Source organism: Ahaetulla prasina, chromosome 1 (genome assembly GCF_028640845.1).
Source record: "Ahaetulla prasina isolate Xishuangbanna chromosome 1, ASM2864084v1, whole genome shotgun sequence".
Lineage (NCBI taxonomy): Eukaryota > Metazoa > Chordata > Lepidosauria > Squamata > Colubridae > Ahaetulla > Ahaetulla prasina.
In genome coordinates this window covers 342,593,299-342,614,045 of record NC_080539.1, presented here as the reverse complement: position 1 = coordinate 342,614,045, position 20,747 = coordinate 342,593,299, and the positions used below count along the sequence as shown (strand labels likewise).

At 41.1% G+C, this 20,747-nt stretch overlaps 1 protein-coding gene across 3 annotated transcripts in view; it reads right to left on the bottom strand.

The window, feature by feature from the left end:
- The window catches only part of AKT1 (AKT serine/threonine kinase 1), a 161,177-nt gene that overhangs the window by 78,153 nt on the left and 62,277 nt on the right, over positions 1-20,747 (bottom strand). The gene's annotated exons all lie outside the window — the stretch shown is intronic.

Sequence of the window (20,747 nt, the reverse complement as noted above, 5' to 3'; positions counted from 1 at the left end):
AATGCACCACTCAAAGATAAGACAACGTGCATTTTTTCATGGCATTTTAGTTAAAAACTTGAGGAGCAGCTTATCTGCAGATGGGCTTATATGTGATATATTCAGGAAATATGGGTACTTCAAGAAAATGTATACCGAAGATAAGCCTATCTGTGGATAAGCCAAACCTGATTTTTCGGGTGTACCTCAACATTTGAAATTTCACCATGAGCATACATGGTACTGATGAAGTTCAATATGTTTATCCACTATTTTAAAAATGAACAGCATAAATTGAAATAATAATTAAATAATGACCCACTTCATTACAACTCAATTAAATTTATGCCATAATACATCTGTTAATCTTCAAGATACTTAAAAACTCCATTGATTGTGTTGCAAGGAACAACCAATAAATTATTAAACAGAGATTTATTTATTTATTTTATTTTGTCACAACAATATATGTAGGTATCATACAAAAAGATTATATAGTAAATAAACACATATATGGGTAAATATAAGGAGGTATAAGCATATATATAGTAAGAAGAAAAGAAAAACAATAGGACAGGAACGGTAGGCACGTTTGTGCGCTTATGCACGCCCCTTATGGTCCTCTTAGGAATGGGGTGAGGTCAATAGTAGAAAGTTTTTGGATAAAACTTTTAGGAGTATGGGAAGAGACCACAGAGTCAGGTAAAGTGTTCCAAGATCTCAGTCTGGTTCTGTTAGGCCTGCAGAATTCTGACTCAAAACCAAGAAAAATCCAACTCTTCCCCAAGAGTTAAAGCCAAGGTTTGCAAAGGCGTTTTAACTAATATATAGCCATAATTTTGCCTAAGATTTCTTGCTAACCTTACAGTTCATTAATAATGTCTAACTTGTGGACAAAAAAATCTATTGAGGAAGCACATTTCAATCGAAGTGGCCAGATATGAATGTAAATAGTAATGGATTCTGCACTGCTGACCACCATTATTTGCACTAGTTTGTATTCCAACCACAGAAATCGATGATAAAACACTAGCAGAGAGTATATATCATATGAAAGATACATACAGATACGCAACACAAGTGTGCATTTCTGAACTACCACAACCGGTTGTAGGCCATTTTACATCTAAAATGGAGCATGGAAAAATGAAGACTTTGGGACCACAAGAAATCCTTCCAAAGTTACACCCTGCTAGCCAGACTATGGAACAAATCACTCACCAGGGTGAGGTACCAGAGGGCAAGTTTGTGAGGAAGCAGTCTCTTCGACAATTGGCAGCGGTGCAGAAAAAATGCTGTGTAACTATGGAAACTCCAACATACGTCAAGAGGGCATCACATGAAACAGCCTTTATTTAACTCACTTTAAAATACGAGAACTCATCAATCTTCCATTCATACAAATACACATTTCAAGGCAATGGTTCCAGCACTGTGTCTACTACACGTACGTCTGCTGCAAAAAGGGTTAAATGATGCCTTGAACAGCTAAGCTTGGTTGAAGGCTGCAGCATTGATCCCTTCTCTGCTTCCGTCAGAGCTTCAGCCTAGGCGTAGCAATAAATCTCTCATGAGCTCAAAGATTCAAGGTCAGAGTTCAGATGCTGCTATTACTGCAGATGTGAAAGATGCTCTCATAATGACTATGATTAGCTACTGCAGACTCCAGCCACATTTACATGTCTTACAGAGTAATGGACTTTTCACCCATGTTTGTCAACCTTTGAAGGTGAAGGCACCTACACAATGTTTTCATAACAGTCTTGTCAGATCTCAGACTCCTTATATCCTGCCTTGCTGGATTCAGCCCTCACACCTTCCTAGCAGACTCTGAGCGGTAACATTATCCTGAGAGCGGAGTAAGAATGCACTGAGATTGTCTTGATGAAGCTTTGCCAATGCTGACAAGCATGGGAAAATTTCAGAGGATCTCATTCTTATCCCCAAAGCACAAACCCATTCCTGATCTCTTAACAGAGAGAGTGAAGTGGCTGGGATCAACATTAATGAGGATCTCCCATGTGTGCAAATATGTGTGGTCCTGGTCCTGGGAAGTGACTGGATATTTCTTTTTCTATGTAAGCTGAAGTATGTTTCCAGCTTGAATCCAGAAATGGATATTTTTGCTATCAAATCCCAGGGGAAACAGCCCCTGATCAACACATAACAACTTCTGTGACTTTCACAAGAATGAGAAGGCTAACCAAGCATTCTTGGATGAAAGCAAAACAGGATTACAAGCATGCCTGAAAATAAGTTACTAGGCTTCAGAATAAGGTGAAATGCATCTAAAAAGATTGTCATGTACAATAAAGGTAAAGGTAAAGGTTCCCCTCACACATATGTATTAGTCGTTCCCGACTCTAGGGGGCGGTGCTCATCTCTGTTTCAAAGTTGAAGAGCCAGCGTTGTCCGTAGACGTCTCCATGGTCATGTGGCCGGCATGACTCAATGCCAAAGGTGCAAGGAACACTGTTACCTTCCCACCAAAAGTGGTCCCTATTTTTTTCTACTTGTATTTTTTACATGCTTTTGAACTGCCAGATTGGCAGAAGTCATGTACAATATAAATATATAAAGGAAAGAGAAAACCAGGAAGAAGTCCCTTAAGAATGATACAGGATGAGACCATTTAAAGGTGGCTTCTTTACACAATTTTAAAACAACCCTTAAAAACTAATTTAAATGCCCAAAACGTTAAAAACATACTCCCTGTAAAATAACACAATTTTAAAACCCATCCAATAAAAATAAAAATCAGGCTAGTCCAGCCATATGAAATAAATAAGTTTTAAGTTCTGAAAGGTCCTAAGGTCAGGTAATTGTCAAGTCCGAGGGAAGTTCGTTCCACAGGGTCAGAGCTCCCACAGAAGGCCCTCCCCTGGGGCCGCCAGTCGACACTGTTTGGCTGGCGGCACCCTGAGGAGTCCCTCTCTGTGGGGCGTGCGGACGATGGGAGATAGAAGCCGGCAGTAGGCGGTCCCGTAGATAGCCGGTCCTAAGCCATGGGCGCTTTAAAGGTGGTAACCAATACCTTGAAGCGCACCGGAAAACAACAGGTAGCCAGTGCAGTCTGCGCAGGATAGGTGTTATGTGGGAGCTCGAGGCGCTCCCTCAATAACCAGCGCAGCGTTCTGAACTAGCTGAAGTCTCCGGGTGCTCTTCAAGGGAGCCCCATGTAGAGAGCATTGCAGTAGTCAGGCGAGAGGTAACAAGGGCATGAGTGACTGTGCATAAGGCATCCCGGTCCAGGAAGGGCGCAACTGGCGGATCAGGCGAACCTGATAAAATGCTCTCCTGGAGACGGTCGCCAAATGGTCTTCAAAGGACAACCGCCATCCAGGAGCACGCCCAAGTTGCGTACCTTCTCCATCGGGCCAATGATTCACCCCGACAGACAGCCGCATCTGCAGCTGACTGTACCGAGTGCCGGCATCCACAGCCACTCCGTCTTGGAGGATTAAGTTTGAGCCTGTTCCTCCCCATCCAGACCCGTCGGCTTCCAGACACCGGGACAACACTTGACAGCTTCACTGGGGTGGCCGGGGTGGAAAAGTACAGCTGAGTGTCATCAGCGTACAGTTGGTATCTCACCCCAAAGCCACTGATGATCTCACCCAGCGGCTTCATATAGATGTTGAACAGGAGGGTGAGAGAATCGACCCCTGCGGCACCCACATGAGGCACCTTGGGTCGATCTCTGCCCCCTGTCAACACCGTCTGCGTCCGATCAGAGAGGTAGGAGGAGAACCACCGATAAGCGGTGCCTCCACTCCCAACCCCTCCAACCGGCGCAGCAGGATACCATGGTCGATGGTATCAAAAGCCGCTGAGAGGTCTAATAGGACCAGGGCAGAGGTAACCCCTATCCTGGCCTCAGAGATCATCCACCAGCGACCAAAGCTGTCTCCGTACTGTATCCGGGCGGGCGGACTGGAGCAGGTCTAGATAGACAGCTTCATCCAGGTACTGGGGTAGCTGACATGCCACCACACTCTCTACAACCTTCGCCGTGGCGAAGATTGGAGACTGGCGATAGTTCCTAAAACAGCTGGGTCCAGGAAGGCTTCTTGAGGAGGGTCTCACCACAGCCTCTTTCAAGGCAGCGGGAAAGACCCCTCCGCAGAGAAGCATTTGTAATCCCTGGAGCCAGCCTCGTGTCACCTCCTGAGTAGCCAGTACTAACCAGGAGGCACGGATCCAGTAAACATGTGAAGTCATGTACAATATAAATGTATAAAGGAAAGAGAAAACCAGGAAGAAGTCCCTTAAGAATGATACAGGATGAGACCATTTAAAGGTGGCTTCTTTGGGGTCAATCGTTCTCCTTAATTGGTTTTGAAAATATAAAATAAAAATCTAGATGCTAGACTAAAACATTTATTTATGATGTCAACATATAGAAAGTATTTAAAAATACTGAAAGCTAACTTTAGAGCCAAATAGACCAATGATAGGATATTAACTACTAAATGTTATTACTAAAATTAGACCTATTTTTTCTACTTGTATTTTTTACATGCTTTTGAACTGCCAGATTGGCAATAATAATAATAATAATAATAATATTTTAATTTGTATACCGCCCTTCTCCCGAAGGACTCAGGGCGGTGAACAGGCAGATAAAATATAAATACACACAATAATTTAAAAACAACCCTTAAAAAACTAATTTAAATGCCCAAAACGTTAAAAAACATACTCTCCTGTAAAATAACATACTTTTAAAAACCCATCCAATAAAAATAAAAATCAGGCTAGTCCAGCCATATGAAATAAATAAGTTTTAAGTTCGCGGCGAAAGGTCCTAAGGTCAGGTAATTGTCGAAGTCCGAGGGGAAGTTCGTTCCACAGGGTCAGAGCTCCCACAGAGAAGGCCCTCCCCCTGGGGGCCGCCAGTCGACACTGTTTGGCTGATGGCACCCTGAGGAATCCCTCTCTGTGGGAGCGTACCGGACGATGGGAGATAGAAGCCGGCAGTAGGCGGTCCCGTAGATAGCCCGGTCCTAAGCCATGGAGCGCTTTAAAGGTGGTAACCAATACCTTGAAGCGCACCCGGAAAACAACAGGTAGCCAGTGCAGTCTGCGCAGGATAGGTGTTATGTGGGAGCTCGACGCTCCTCAATAACCCGCAGCGCGTTCTGAACTAGCTGAAGTCTCCGGTGCTCTTCAAGGGAGCCCCATGTAGAGAGCATTGCAGTAGTCCAGGCGAGAGGTAACAAGGGCATGAGTGACTGTGCATAAGGCATCCCGGTCCAGGAAGGGACGCAACTGGCAGATCAGGCGAACCTGATAAAATGCTCTCCTGGAGACGGTCGCCAAATGGTCTTCAAAGGACAACCGACCATCCAGGAGCACGCCCAAGTTGCGTACCTTCTCCATCGGGCCAATGATTCACCCCGACAGACAGCTCCATCTCAAGCTGCCTGTACCGAGGTGCCGGCATCCACAGCCACTCCGTCTTGGAGGGATTAAGTTTGAGCCTGTTCCTCCCCATCCAGACCCGTCGGCTTCCAGACACCGGGACAACACTTGACAGCTTCACTGGGGTGGCCGGAGTGGAAAAGTACAGCTGAGTGTCATCAGCGTACAGTTGGTATCTCACCCCAAAGCCACTGATGATCTCACCCAGCGGCTTCATATAGATGTTGAACAAGAGGGGTGAGAGAATCGACCCCTGCGGCACCCCACACATGAGGCACCTTGGGTCGATCTCTGCCCCCCTGTCAACACCGTCTGCGTCCGATCAGAGAGGTAGGAGGAGAACCACCGATAAACGGTGCCTCCCACTCCCAACCCCTCCAACCGGGCGCAGCAGGATACCATGGTCGATGGTATCAAAAGCCGCTGAGAGGTCTAATAGGACCAGGGCAGAGGAGTAACCCCTATCCCTGGCCCTCCAGAGATCATCCACCAGTGCGACCAAAGCTGTCTCCGTACTGTATCCGGGCCGAAGCCGGACTGGAGCAGGTCTAGATAGACAGCTTCATCCAGGTACTGGGGTAGCTGACATGCCACCACACTCTCTACAACCTTCGCCGTAAAGCGAAGATTGGAGACTGGCCGGTAGTTCTCTAAAACAGCTGGGTCCAGGGAAGGCTTCTTGAGGAGGGGTCTCACCACAGCCTCTTTCAAGGCCGCGGGAAAGACCCCCTCCCGCAGAGAAGCATTTGTAATCCCCTGGAGCCAGCCTCGTGTCACCTCCTGAGTAGCCAGTACTAACCAGGAGGGGCACGGATCCAGTAAACATGTGAAGTCATGTACAATATAAATATATAAAGGAAAGAGAAAACCAGGAAGAAGTCCCTTAAGAATGATACAGGATGAGACCATTTAAAGGTGGCTTCTTTGGGGGTCAATTCGTTCTCCTTAATTGGTTTTGAAAATATAAAATAAAAATCTAGATGCTAGACTAAAACATTTATTTATGATGTCAACATATAGAAAGTATTTAAAAATACTGAAAGCTAACTTTAGAGCCAAATAGATCAATGATAAGATATTAACTACTAAATGTTATTACTAAAATTAGACCGAGATAAAGTTTACTCTATGACAGTTTATTCAGGGAGTGTTTGAACGCAAAATTTCTGCTGCTACATGAGACTTTTGTTAAGTGAGTTTTGCCCCATTTTATGACCTTCCTTGCTACAGCTGTTAAATGAATCAATGCAGATATTACGTTAGTAACAAGATTGTTAAGAGAATCTGGCTCCCCCATTGATTTTGCTTGTGAGAAGGTCGCAAAAAGGTCGATCATATGATTTTGGGACACTGCAATTGTCATAAATATGAGTCAGATGGCAAGTGTCTGAATTTTGAATTCTGCAATGATCGCATGAAAAACAGTCGTAAGTTACTCTTTTCAGTGTATGAACGGTCACTAAATGAACTGTTGTTAAATCGAGGACTACCTGCACTTGTCAAAAGAAACAGTTGCCACTACAAGCAATTTTAATACATTCTCCACTTTTGCTAAAATACAGTTGAGAATACAGTTGAGAGTTTATCTTTTGCCTTCAGTTTAACATCCAGTATTCATAAGATCAGGCTAACACTGCTGCTCCAAGAAAAATAATAAGCTCTTTTCTTGAATGATGCAGAAAAGCCATAAAAATTATAGCACAAGACCAAAACCATTAGCAGAATGTTTTTGTTCAAATTAGCAACATTGGATGAATGGCCAACTTCATTTTAGCAATGAATATTTGCATTGTCATTTGCTTTTTTTGTATTAAAAAAAGAAAATATGATATTCTATTCTACTGTGTTTCAATGCTGGAAAAACTGTAACAGAGGAAGGAACTGTTCCAGCAGCTAGAAAACCTACAAAATTCTTACCATAACTTTGGCACAGTACATTTTTTAGCATCACAACAGCCCCATTATGCTGCATGATTTGCTTTTTTTCTTCATAAATCTACCATCTACTCTACCCCTTTCACTCCAAATGTTAGTTTTATCTTTCTTTATTAAGTTAGAGGATGGGGAGAAGGATCAGTCCTTGCTTAGTAACTGCTATGCTAAATGGACAGGCTAAACCATTGATTATTATATCTATTTCCGCTTCAAAGGGAACATACTTTTTCTTTAAAGCACATTTATTTCTTGGCCTCTGAGAATCACAGTGAAGTGAGATAATCAAGAATGGAAAAGGGCAAAATTTTAGCCTTCAGAAACCTTGATGGAAGAATTAATTTTATTTTTAAAACTGTTAAGTATGTCAGAATGTTAATGCACTAATTCTGTTTGTTGTTCCCTGCACTGTGCTTGTCTGCATCTACTCTAAACTTGTGCTGTATTGCCATTCTTGGAATAAAGAAAGAAATCAATGTAAATTTCAATCTGGACGATCACAAAGCATTTTGGCTTATTTATTCACAACATTTAACAAAGCCACAGAAATACATGACTTGAGGCCACAGTCTAAAGTGAAATTCAAGGCCGCGGGAAAGACCCCCTCCCGCAGAGAAGCATTTGTAATCCCCTGGAGCCAGCCTCGTGTCACCTCCTGAGTAGCCAGTACTAACCAGGAGGGGCACGGATCCAGTAAACATGTGAAGTCATGTACAATATAAATGTATAAAGGAAAGAGAAAACCAGGAAGAAGTCCCTTAAGAATGATACAGGATGAGACCATTTAAAGGTGGCTTCTTTGGGGGTCAATTCGTTCTCCTTAATTGGTTTTGAAAATATAAAATAAAAATCTAGATGCTAGACTAAAACATTTATTTATGATGTCAACATATAGAAAGTATTTAAAAATACTGAAAGCTAACTTTAGAGCCAAATAGACCAATGATAGGATATTAACTACTAAATGTTATTACTAAAATTAGACCGAGATAAAGTTTACTCTATGACAGTTTATTCAGGGAGTGTTTGAACGCAAAATTTCTGCTGCTACATGAGACTTATGTTAAGTGAGTTTTGCCCCATTTTATGACCTTCCTTGCTACAGTTGTTAAATGAATCAATGCAGATATTACGTTAGTAACAAGATTGTTAAGAGAATCTGGCTCCCCCATTGATTTTGCTTGTGAGAAGGTCGCAAAAAGGTCGATCATATGATTATGGGACACTGGTTGACTTTGTATATAATATACAAATGGATGAAGACTATTGCTAACATAGTGTAAGCCGCCCTGAGTCTTCGGAGAAGGGCGGGATATAAATGCAAATAAAAAATAAAAAAATAAAAAAAATAAAAAAATTCTCCACTTTTGCTAAAATACAGTTGAGAATACAGTTGAGAGTTTATTAAATCTTTTGCCTTCAGTTTAACATCCAGTATTCATAAGATCAGGCTAACACTGCTGCTCCAAGAAAAATAATAAGCTCTTTTCTTGAATGATGCAGAAAAGCCATAAAAATTATAGCACAAGACCAAAACCATTAGCAGAATGTTTTTGTTCAAATTAGCAACATTGGATGAATGGCCAACTTCATTTTAGCAATGAATATTTGCATTGTCATTTGCTTTTTTTGTATTAAAAAAAGAAAATATGATATTCTATTCTACTGTGTTTCAATGCTGGAAAAACTGTAACAGAGGAAGGAACTGTTCCAGCAGCTAGAAAACCTACAAAATTCTTACCATAACTTTGGCACAGTACATTTTTTAGCATCACAACAGCCCCATTATGCTGCATGATTTGCTTTTTTTCTTCATAAATCTACCATCTACTCTACCCCTTTCACTCCAAATGTTAGTTTTATCTTTCTTTATTAAGTTAGAGGATGGGGAGAAGGATCAGTCCTTGCTTAGTAACTGCTATGCTAAATGGACAGGCTAAACCATTGATTGTTATATCTATTTCCGCTTCAAAGGGAACATACTTTTTCTTTAAAGCACATTTATTTCTTGGCCTCTGAGAATCACAGTGAAGTGAGATAATCAAGAATGGACAAGGGCAAAATTTTAGCCTTTAGAAACCTTGATGGAAGAATTACTTTTATTTTTAAAACTGTTAAGTATGTCAGAATGTTAATGCACTAATTCTGTTTGTTGTTCCCTGCACTGCACTTGTCTGCGTCTATTCTAAACTTGTGCTGTAATGCCATTCTTGGAATAAAGAAAGAAATCAATGTAAATTTCAATCTGGACAATCACAAAGCATTTTGGCTTATTTATTCACAACATTTAACAAAGCCACAGAAATACATGACTTGAGGCCACAGTCTAAAGTGAAATTCAAGAAGCAAGCCAATCAAAGAGCAAAGCATTATGGACACTGGAAGCAGTAGCATTATTCAGAATGCACATGCATGTTTCTCCTATCTAAAGCAGAGCCTACCAAACAATGTCTTGGGTAATTCCTGGATTCTTCAAAATCTGGCATTTTTCTCTACTAATTTTCTACATGCAATTTAGGATTTGGAAGCAGATCCTGGAATTGGATGTGTCTTCCATACTTGAATACCTTGCTCCAAGAACTGCTCTCCAAATCAAACCCAATTTAAAAAGCCTTCTATTGTAAAAAAAAAATCATTTCATTCATATAGTTTCCCCCAGCCTTACAGCTCTTAGGAACCTTACAGCTCTATGTATCTCAATTCCCAGAATTCCCCAATAAGTATAACACATGAAATATGGAAGATAAAACTCATGAATCTGATGTCCAGATTTGGAAAGCTGAACTAAACTGTTCTCCCTTTTTTATCATCTCCCTACAAAATACTGCTTTTCAAAAATATTTATAATATTCATAATCTATTTTTCTATTGTGGAGTCCCAAGCAATAGATGCAAAGTGGTAACTGATCTGCTATCCAAACCTACTTGTTTAACATCAAGAAGTCCCTGTGCCATTCTAGATCTTTCAAATTATAAAAATGTTGTTATAACACAGGGGGAAATGTGCATAGCAAGATTTATTCTTTGGTTTCTAAAACACTCTACTGGTTTTTATTTCTGTACAGATTGTAGGTAAGCAAAAATACATCATTAAATCCACACTGGGGGATGGGAGAGATAATAGGTGCACTAACAACTCCAAATTTAGATTGATTTAATTCATTTAGAACTATAAATTTATTTCTGGCAAGGACTGAACATTATCAGATTTTATTTCAGTATTTATTTATTTAAAAGACTTATATGGCTGGCCACCTTACACAGTGCAACTCCTGGTGCAGTGGTGGGATTCAAATTTTTTTACTACCGGTTCTGTGGACGTGGCTTGGTGGGTGTGGCAGGGGAAGGATACTGTAAAATCTTCATTCCCACCCCACTCCAGGGGAAGGATACTGTAAAATCTCCATTCCCTCCCCACTCCAGGGGAAGGTTGCTGCAAAATCCCCATTTCCTCCCGATCAGCTGGGACTCGGGAGGCAGAGAATAGATGGGGGCGGGGCCAGTCAGACGTGGTATTTACCGGTTCTCCAAACTACTCAAAATTTCCGCTACCAGTTCTCCAGAACTAGTCAGAACCTGCTGAAACCCACTTCTGTCCTGATGGCTCAAAACCATAAGAGTCTCTCCCCAAAATCAGAATCTGGCATTTCAATCACAGTCTCCAGTACAATCCCCAAGCTCAACTTTACCTTATTGTCAATGCTTAAGGAAAGAGCCAGCTTTTTACAGGTTTTAATTATCTAAAGGAGAGAATATATGTAACTTGGGCTTGAATGTGGAGTGCTGGGTGCTCTCTGAGCTTGTTGTCTGCTTGCAGACATTCTGTTAACCAATTAAGTAACATCATCAGTGCAAGTGTGGGGTTTGCTGCCTGATTATACCATGTTCCCCCCAAAATAATACATCCCCTGATAATAAGCCCAATCAGGCTTTTGAGTGCATGGCAATAAGGCTAAGCTCTTATTACAGGGTTCAAAAAATATAAGACAGGGTCTTATTTTGGGGAAAACACAGTATATAGGAGCTTGCCCTGTCAGCAGGGATGAAATGCTCCCGGTTCGGACCGGATCAGCTGATCCGGTAGCGATGGCAGCAAGTGGTTCGGAGAACTGGTAGCAAAAATCCCTCCCCCTCCCCACCCAATCACCCGGTTGCCTGCTTGCCCACTTGCTACTTCTTTTAAAAAAATGCTTTGAAAAGGTTAAAAAAGGCTCCGATGATCACAGCTAAACTGCGATCGTCAGAGACTTTTTTTTAATCAAAAAATTCAGCCAAATAGGTTGTAAAAAAATGCTTTTAAAAGTAAAAAAAAGATCGCCTGCCACAGCTGATCACCCCCACCCGTGCTGTTCTACTTACCCCATGCCTCCTTTTGGTGTGCACTGCGTGTGCATCTCACATTCGGTGTGTGGTCCGCATTGCACATGCATGCACGCACTGCGCATGTGCAGCCAGCGAATCAGTAGTAAACTGGTTCAGATTTCACCACGGCCTGTCAGTGTTGGTGGAAGTATGGTGGTTCCTTGATTAGGGATTTTTTTTTCTGTTTGATTGTTTTGCAGGTGTAGCTGGGTGTTGGCTGCTGAAGGAGATGTTTTGGTCTTTTTTCCAGGAACTCCCTACTGGGTCTATTAGTTTACTTACAAAGTTTTGGAGAGCTTTAATTCGTTTGTGTGCTAAGGTAATACTATGTGGTTGTAATAGTCTGTTACTAAAACAAGACTCATCTTCAACATATAGTGCAAGGACCATAATAGTCACTATGTAGCACTGACTGGCAGAAAATTAATAGAACTCATCTATCAGTCTGTTGCAGGGGTGAAATCCAGCAGGTTCTGACAGGTTCTGGAGAACTGGTAGCAGAAATTTTGAGAAGTTTGGAGAACCGGTAGTGGAAATTTTGAGTCGTAAATACCACCTCTGGCTGGGATGGGAATGGAGATTTTGCAATATCCTTTCCCTGGAGTGGGGTGGGAATAGAGATTTTGCAGTATCCTTCCCCTGCCATGTCCACCAAGCCACGCCCACCAAGCCATACCACGCCCACCAAGCCACACCCACAGAATCGGCAGTAAACAAATTTGGATTTCACCACTGGTCTGTTGGTGGCTAATTTGTCTGAATGCAGAGCTTCCAGGAATTCCCCAATGTGCACATCGACCAGCAGTCACAATGAAAACACATGGACAGACTTAACAACAGTTTCATCCGAGAAACTATGAGCACCCTAGATCAAGACAACTCCAAAAATACTAGGGAATTTCTGGAAGCTTTGCATTCAGACAAATTAGCCACCAACAAACTGACAGAAATAAACCATATTACATACCATTCAAAAGAGACAATACAAAGCTAAAAAGGAAACAAAGAAGTTTCTCTTTAGGAAACAAAACTCAGACTAGACTAAACCAAACCAAACTAAGTCTCTTTTGGAGAAGAAAATACCATTGTCTTCCCCACACCAAATCAACAGATAACTCATATTATCTCACAGACCAATGGAAGAATGGCCGGCCTCAAACACAAGCTTCAGGGGTTCTTTCAGTTATTCCTTTTGTGAGTCAGTGTGGCCACACAATGAACTTTAAGATGATTACTCAGTTTATCTGAGCTTCCATTGCATATGCCACAAGCTGAGTAACAGCTGGATTTCCTTGCATCGTTCTCTTATAAACAGCATATAGTAACAATAAAACTGGTTTTCTTAGTCTCCTATAACTACTTTCATGTTTTAAAATGCTTTCCGTATTTACCTCTCTATTCAAAATCTTCCCTAATTGTTACAGCATTCTGCTCTTAACATTTGTGGCAAATCTGCTCTGCAGGATATTTTGAAGCCCACCTTTAAATAAATCTAACCAAGTTGTTTTGCAAGCCATAAGTAAGCAAAACTGTACAACAAATATTAACAGAATACAAAATAAAATTTCAGCTTCCCTCAGTTCTCAGAAAAGAGAACTTTAGAAAAAACTGTCCTGGATGAAAGTAATTTTGACCTAGAATGTGAAAAAAGAAGCAAAACAAACTTTTCCAGGATTGAATTGCACAATTACGATACGACTTCAAAGAAAGCCTATGTTGGCATTCTTTAAGCAAAGACAACATATAAAGCAGAAGCACCAGCAAATTTATATGGGAATAAAGAGTCCCGTAGCCAATACAGTTAAATCTACGAATGTCAAATAAATTGGATTAAAAGCCAACTGGGAACCACAGAATTTCCTTCAAATGGTTTTGGGCACTGTATATCATCTTTGACAGTCAATACCTTAGAAACAGTCACTTATATTACAGTTAACTGGATAAAACAAAAGTGCCCATCACCATGGAGAAATCATTCCTGTTCAGAACTGGTAAACTATCCCGAGATGGAACGCTTATGTCTAGCTTCTGCCAAACCACCCAAAATTTAAAAATGCAGTCTCAGAATTAAGGAGATCCAGAAGTTTTCTCAGCCTAAGACATTTAGCCTTTTGCAGTAAACCCATGATGAATGACCTCTCTTCCTACCAAAGAACAGAAAAATACAAAATACACTGAGGCATCTGCACTTTTAGGGCTGTTATTGTTTTAATAATGTTTTAAACTGGCCTTTATTTTTCGTTTTGGATTTGTTAAGCTTTAGTGATACACACACACACACATATCTCAGGGATAGATATAGATATATATATCAGGGGTGAAATCCACCAGGTTCTGGAGAATTGTGGAAATTTTGAGTAGTTAGGAGAACTGGCAAATACCACCTCTAGCTGGTCCCAGAGTGGGGTGGGAATGGAGATTTTGCCATATCCTTCCCCCAGGAGTGGGGAGGGAATGGGGATTTTGCAGTATCCTTCCCCTGCCACGCCCACCAAGCCACACCCACAGAACCGGTAGTAAAAAAATTTGGATTTCACCATAGATAGATAGATAGATAGATAGATAGATAGATAGATAGATAGATAGATAGATAGAGTATATATATTTTAAAAAGGAAAAAAAATAAGGCAAATGAATTAGTCACTGTCCCTTACCCAATAGTAAATCAGATAATTCAATAGCATTGCCTCAAGAAGTACCATAAAAACCCAAGACATAAGGGGGGGGCTTGCATAAAAATGTTTTTTAAGATACAAAGTATAAGCTAAAATGTATTAAGCCCCACCATCAAACTTTGTGATATTTCTTTTTTGGGGGGATACATACAGGATAGAAAAATGCTTCTTCCCCTACCATGTACCAAGCTTCCTCACTTTTAGCAGCCACAAAAACATTGCTCCATTGCTTTCCTGTACTAGAGCTTACGCCACGTGCTTTCAAGCTTTATGTACAAAACACAAGAAGCAGAGGAACTCAGTTGTAACTGCTGCTGCTCTTGCAAGCCCAAGTCACTGCAATAGGAGTCACAAGGCTACTCAAGGTCCATTGAAAACTGAACAGTTCATTCATAAGATCTGCAAACTGTTGGCTTGAGGTCAGAGAGATGACTAGTTTTTCCACGAGCAAAACATCTGCTGTCCTGGAAGTAGCACTTCCTTTAAGTGACTGACTCATGGCATTGCCAGGAACTACAAAGACTGACACAGAGGAAGGAGTCTCATTTCATTTCCCCATTTAGTGCAGGCAAAAGGCATATAGGAGGCCACAGTGGAAACTTCTTACACTGCCACACAGAAAGTTCTGCAATATATTTAGATGTTCAACCCACCCGCTGCTCCTAGTTTTGTAGAAAATTTGCATCCCCGCAATGGACATCAGGCAATTGCCAAGCTTAGGCATCATTAGAAGCCCTGAATTTAATTAATTAATTTGAATGTGCAAATAAATGGCCATTGGGAGACAAAGAGAGCTTCTATTTACTTCCTTGATGCAAAACTTCAATGCTGAACTTTTTCAAAGAGAAAAAAAACCCTATGCAGGAACCCAAATTTCTCATTGTTTTAATGAAATCTCAACTTGCTGGGGAACACCCCTCACCACAAAGTTGCAGCAGAAGCATCAGAATCATTATTTTGATTTCCAGGTTTGTTTCTCTTCATATACTAACATATATGAGCTTCTTCAAGTACAGGCAATGTGGCATCCTCCAAGCATCTATCAGATTTATATCCTGCTTCTTCTAACAGATTGCTAAGGTATCCTTTGTGGGTAGCTCTCTATTTTCCTTGTCTTCCTAGTCTTTTAACTATTACACTACATTGCAATTCCCACATGCCTCAGCCACCTCAGCTGGTGGTCAAAGATGGCAATACTTTATTTATTATTTATTTATTTATTTATTCACATTTTTATACCGCCCTTCTCCGAAGACTCAGGGCGGTGTACAGCAAGTAAAACGACAATAATCCAAAACCATTTAAAATATCATAACAAAATTATAAATCTAATTAGACTGCTGTATACCTAAAATTATTAGGTAAAAATACAAAAGATAAACCCCTGTTAAGAAACCCGCTAAAATCCCCAAATATTAAAATCAATCAATCAGGCCAGCCCCGCTTGGTGAAAAAAGAAAGTCTTGAGCTCGCGTTTAAATTGTGCTTCAAAACATCCAGAGGCTACCCCATTGTCAACCTTATACATGGCATTGTGCATGAAAGCAGGTATTAGAAATACATAAGCATTTTAGCACTTGAGCTACTTGTAAACTATCTCGAACTCCCTTTTTTACGACCATCTATTCCAGGAGTGTCAAACTCAAGGCCTGCAAGGTGCTTAAATCTGGCCCATGAGTCCAGCCTGGAAATAGCAAAGGACCGGCCCGCGGTGCTTCTGCTAGTGAAAACAGGGCACTCAGGGGGCGGGGTTTGAGTGTGTCCCCCATGCAATCTGTTTTTGGCCTGGATGGCCTCCTGCACCACTCTGCCGGCCAAAACGGGGGACGGGGGGGGCAGATGGCCATCCAGGCCAAAAATAGGGTGCAGGGGGCTGCTGCAGGAGACATCCATCATCCCCCCTCCCCATGGAGGAGAACTACAATGATGATCCGGCCCTCGAAGAAATCCAGTTTCTGCTCTATTCCCTTATATGTATATAACTCTATCTGAATGAAAGAGCTAAATTTAAACAACCATTTCTGATGCACAGGGGATATCATGATCCTTTCGTTTGATTAATTATGTGCCATCAAATCAGTGTCAATTCTTAACAACTATGCAGATAGACTTTCTGCAGGAGAATCTGTTGCCAATCTCATTGGCCATGTCTTCCAATGAGGCACCCGTTGATGCTGTAACTAAGACCATCTGCCTTGTTGCTGCTTCTTCTCTTTCCTTCTATTTTGCCCAGCATTACAAACTTTTTCAGAAAGCTGTATCTTGGAGTAATGCATCTGAAGTATGATAATTTGAAGCTTTGTGTCTTGAATGAGAACTCTGTTCAAAGATCCATTTCTTTTGTTCCATTTCCATTATCTGTAATATTCTCAAGAAACTTCTCCAACACCAAAAATTCAAAATAATTAACACTCTTTCACTTCTGCCTCTTCGAAGTCCAACTTTCACTTCCATACAGTATTATGGGAAAATCTGTTTCTTGCAAAATTCTAATCTTTGTAACTATGGGCATCTGAGCATTTCCTAAGGACATGTTGCTATTCTATACAATAGCAATTATTGGAATTGTTGCTTCCTGCCCCGTTGACAGATGATCCTATAAGGCAGAAGCATTCAATCACTTCAAAACCTTCATTGTCAGTTCTAAGGATGGTTGCTGTACCTGTTGTCATTAAGTTGGTTTTCTATATATTTTAGTCCCATTATTTTTCCACTATGTACCTTGACTTCCATTACTAGGGCTTGCAGATCATTGCATTTCAGCTATCAAAGTTACTGTTATCAGCATAGCATAGATTGTTTGTTCTTTCAATCCAGTTTCCCATAATATATATAATCTGCGTATATGTTGAATAAATAAGCATATGCAGCCTTGTCTCTATTTTTTTGCCAACCTGGAAACAATGGAAGCAATCTGTTTGTCCTTCTTCTGATCCTTCTCTGGCTTCCTGACATGTGTATAGGCTTTTCATTAGGGCAATCAGATGGTCTAGGAGTCCAATTTTAATAAGCACATTGACATAACTGTCACAATATAAGGTTGCTCTGTGAAGCAAATGATGGTAATGATGATGATGTTATCCAGTCAGTCGTATCCAACTCTTGGTGATTCTATGGGCCGTGTCTCTCCACATCTTCTGATCTTGCACTACTTCTCTGAGTTGTTCTATGCTCTGATTTGTGTCTTTTTGGTATTATTTGAATTTCTCAGTCCAACATGCATCAGCTTTAATGTCTTATGTTCTTCCTTTTCTAAGCCAACTTCAACATGTAAAGCTCTATTCTGCAATGGATGATCATGTAAGAAGATCTCTTATCCTATTGAAATCTGTGAACCAAGTTCTTATGCATCAAAATAAATTCAAGGAAGCATGGGGAATTTACCTCCCAAAAAATTATCGTATATAGATGTTCATTTCCCTTTAAAGAAATGAAAGAGAAAAATTTTAAGAAATCCATATATTTTTACTGTAGATTTTCTTTTCGCAAGCTTCTCTTGTAATTATAGCCTGAATATGTTTCACAAGCTCACAGTATCAGACACTGGTTTTGGAAACATCCTGTGGTTAGTTTACTTAAAAACCTTTCAAAGTCACTTTTTTTCCTCTCCATTCTCAGTTTATTTTTAAACTGCCGCTATTGTGAACGGAAAGACACTATTAAAAAGACACCCAAAAATGCAAAACAAAAATAAAAACAAAAGGCACAATCCGATATCTTCATACATGAATTAAATTATGGTAAAAGACAATAATTGTTAAAATCTCCAACACAGCAAAGCGGTCAGCAGTCAAGCTGAGAAAAAACAGCAAGTTTACTATAGAGAATGCTGGATTAGGACAAGATCTGGGTTTAAATCCCTTCTCAATCCTGAAGATTAACTGATTCTCAGTATGACCTACATAATCTTGTAGAAAGATATGCTTTGCAAGTTCTCAAATGTTTTCATCCTCTCTGAAACAAACTTCTGGCTTTTTTCCTCTTTCGTAGGTGTTTAGGAATTGCTTCCAAATATTCCTTGGTAATGTTTTTCAGTTACTTTATTGTCAGAAGTGGCAAAAAGTAATTATGCTGTTATGTTTTCAGTTACATATTTTTTTATCACTGTGAAACATCCAGGGTGCTCATTCTTCCCAATCTCAAAAAGGCCACGAGAAGAGTTTTATTGTAATAGCTTTCCCCTAAGGTAAGGGTGTCAAACTAGCGGCCTGTGGGCCAGATGCGTCACATGCAGGCCACGCCCACTCCAGCTCTGCGAAGGGGAAAAAGTCGTGAAACATCACGTGACGGCAACATGACATGACGAGTTTGATACCTGTGCCCTAAGGGTTTAAAAGGCAGAGCAATCATCTGCTGAAGAGACTGTGGTAGAGCAAGGAAGAACCTGACATGCACACCTGTCCCTTGGCCTCTTTGTCACTAAATAAGTAAGCGCAATTGGGCCTGTATGTAACACTGAGCTTTACAAACAAGATGGGGAAGCTGCCCAAATGTCTAGCAGCAGTCATCCTTCAGTTCCTGGATTTTATTGCAAGGTTGATGGTGGAGTCCCTTTGCTTTCGATTATGATGGATTTCATGTAAACCTTTGCGTAAGATAGTTGGAACCAGGTGCCTAATAGACCCTTTAGGCCAGGGATGTCAAACTCAAGGACCGGGGGGCGGATCCGGCCCACAGAAGGCTTAGATCTGGCCTGCGGGGCCACCCTGGAAAAAGCAAAGGACCGACCCGCAGTGCCTCTACCAGCAAAAACAGAAATTGCGAGCGCCACGTGCTTGGAAGGTACACAGCCCTCGGGAGCCTGTTTTCGCTGGCAGAGTGCTTGGGCCACAGGTGCCCCCGACACAAGTGATGTCAAGCTGGCCATGCCCATTCTGGCCATGGCCCGCCCTCACCCCAAGATCAAACACAATCCTGATGCGGCACTTAAGTTTGACACCCCTGCTTTATGCTTTTAGAGACACTTACTGATTTCACAGGAATTATGCAGGCAGCTTTGGCATTTGCCTTATTGATCTCTGGGACACAGAGATTACAGGAAGAGATGAAGCAAGTAAAGGAATGCCTGTAGCAGTGATGAAGAATGAACTCAACCAATCATAGTGTGCCTGTGTCTGGGATCTTAGCTTATAGTGTGACAATAATTCTGACTTCATTGTGTCTGTGTTAACTATCCTCCAAGCTGCTGTAGCATGTTTGCACATTTTTCCTCTTTTTTTGCAGACAAAAAGCCTTGCATTTGCTTCTCAGACGTTTTCAATGATTACTCTAGATTGTCTGAAAGTGCTGGGATTTGGAGTTACTGTTTTATAGCACATTTATTGCTTCCTATGCAGGGAGTTTTAGTCAGTATAGATGGGGAAAGTGAGGTTATTCCTGTGGAAGCTCCAACTGGATAAGGCTTGGTCTTCTATACCAATGATTCTCTCTAAGTGTGGTCTAGGAACAGATTCAGAGGGGAATAAAAAGGAAGAAAGGGGTACTGGTTGTCCTTGCCAAAGGTCTGTGATCAGTCAAGGGGTGACTGAGTTGTGTATGATTGTGAGGAAGGCCTCCTGGCCCAGGAAAGGGTACAATTGGCACACCTGTTAAACCTGTGCAAAGCCCCTCCTCCCTTCAGCCATAGCTGCTACTTGCAACAGGAGCTGGATAGGAAGACTTCCAAATTCCATGCCAACAGTGTCTGAGAGTGCGCTACCTTGTCAAAGTACCTCTTTATTGATTTTTTTTTTTTGCTTGAAACAAACAAAGTGAAATTATGATATGTGGTTCTGAAACAGATTCTAAAATGTAAATATTATAAATCAATATGATAAAATAATTTATAACTGCTGTAAAAGAAAATCAACTACTTGTTTTTTATTTTCAAAATATCTCTCAAGTACTATGTGGGACCTAGAGGCTCTCTTAGAAATAGAGATTACGTTGAGGACGAACGTTTTGTTTTGCAGCGTGACAGCTTCCCATTAATGAATCTTTTAAATAGTGACATTTTGAGGAAGGAGAAGACCTGATGTACAAAGAAGGACATACGAGTAGTTGCAATATGATCTGGGGTTGGGGGAAGTTAACATCACTTCCTTGCCTCTTGACTCTACAATTCTCTGTAGTCAACCCCTACTGTAAAGGGGAAGGAATTATTTAATCAGCCTATCCCAGATTACTGATGAATTCCACCAAGGCAGGGGTGGGGAACTATGGCCATTTTATGACCTGTGGACTTTAACATCCAGGCTCAGGACTTGGAAGTTGAAGTCCACAGGTCATAAAAGGGCCATAGTTCCCCACCCCCGCACTAAGTTATCAGAGGGAGCTTGGAATTATTCCTGAGGTGGATAGTCCAATTGAGGTCTTGGTTGCAGCATGGAATGAGAA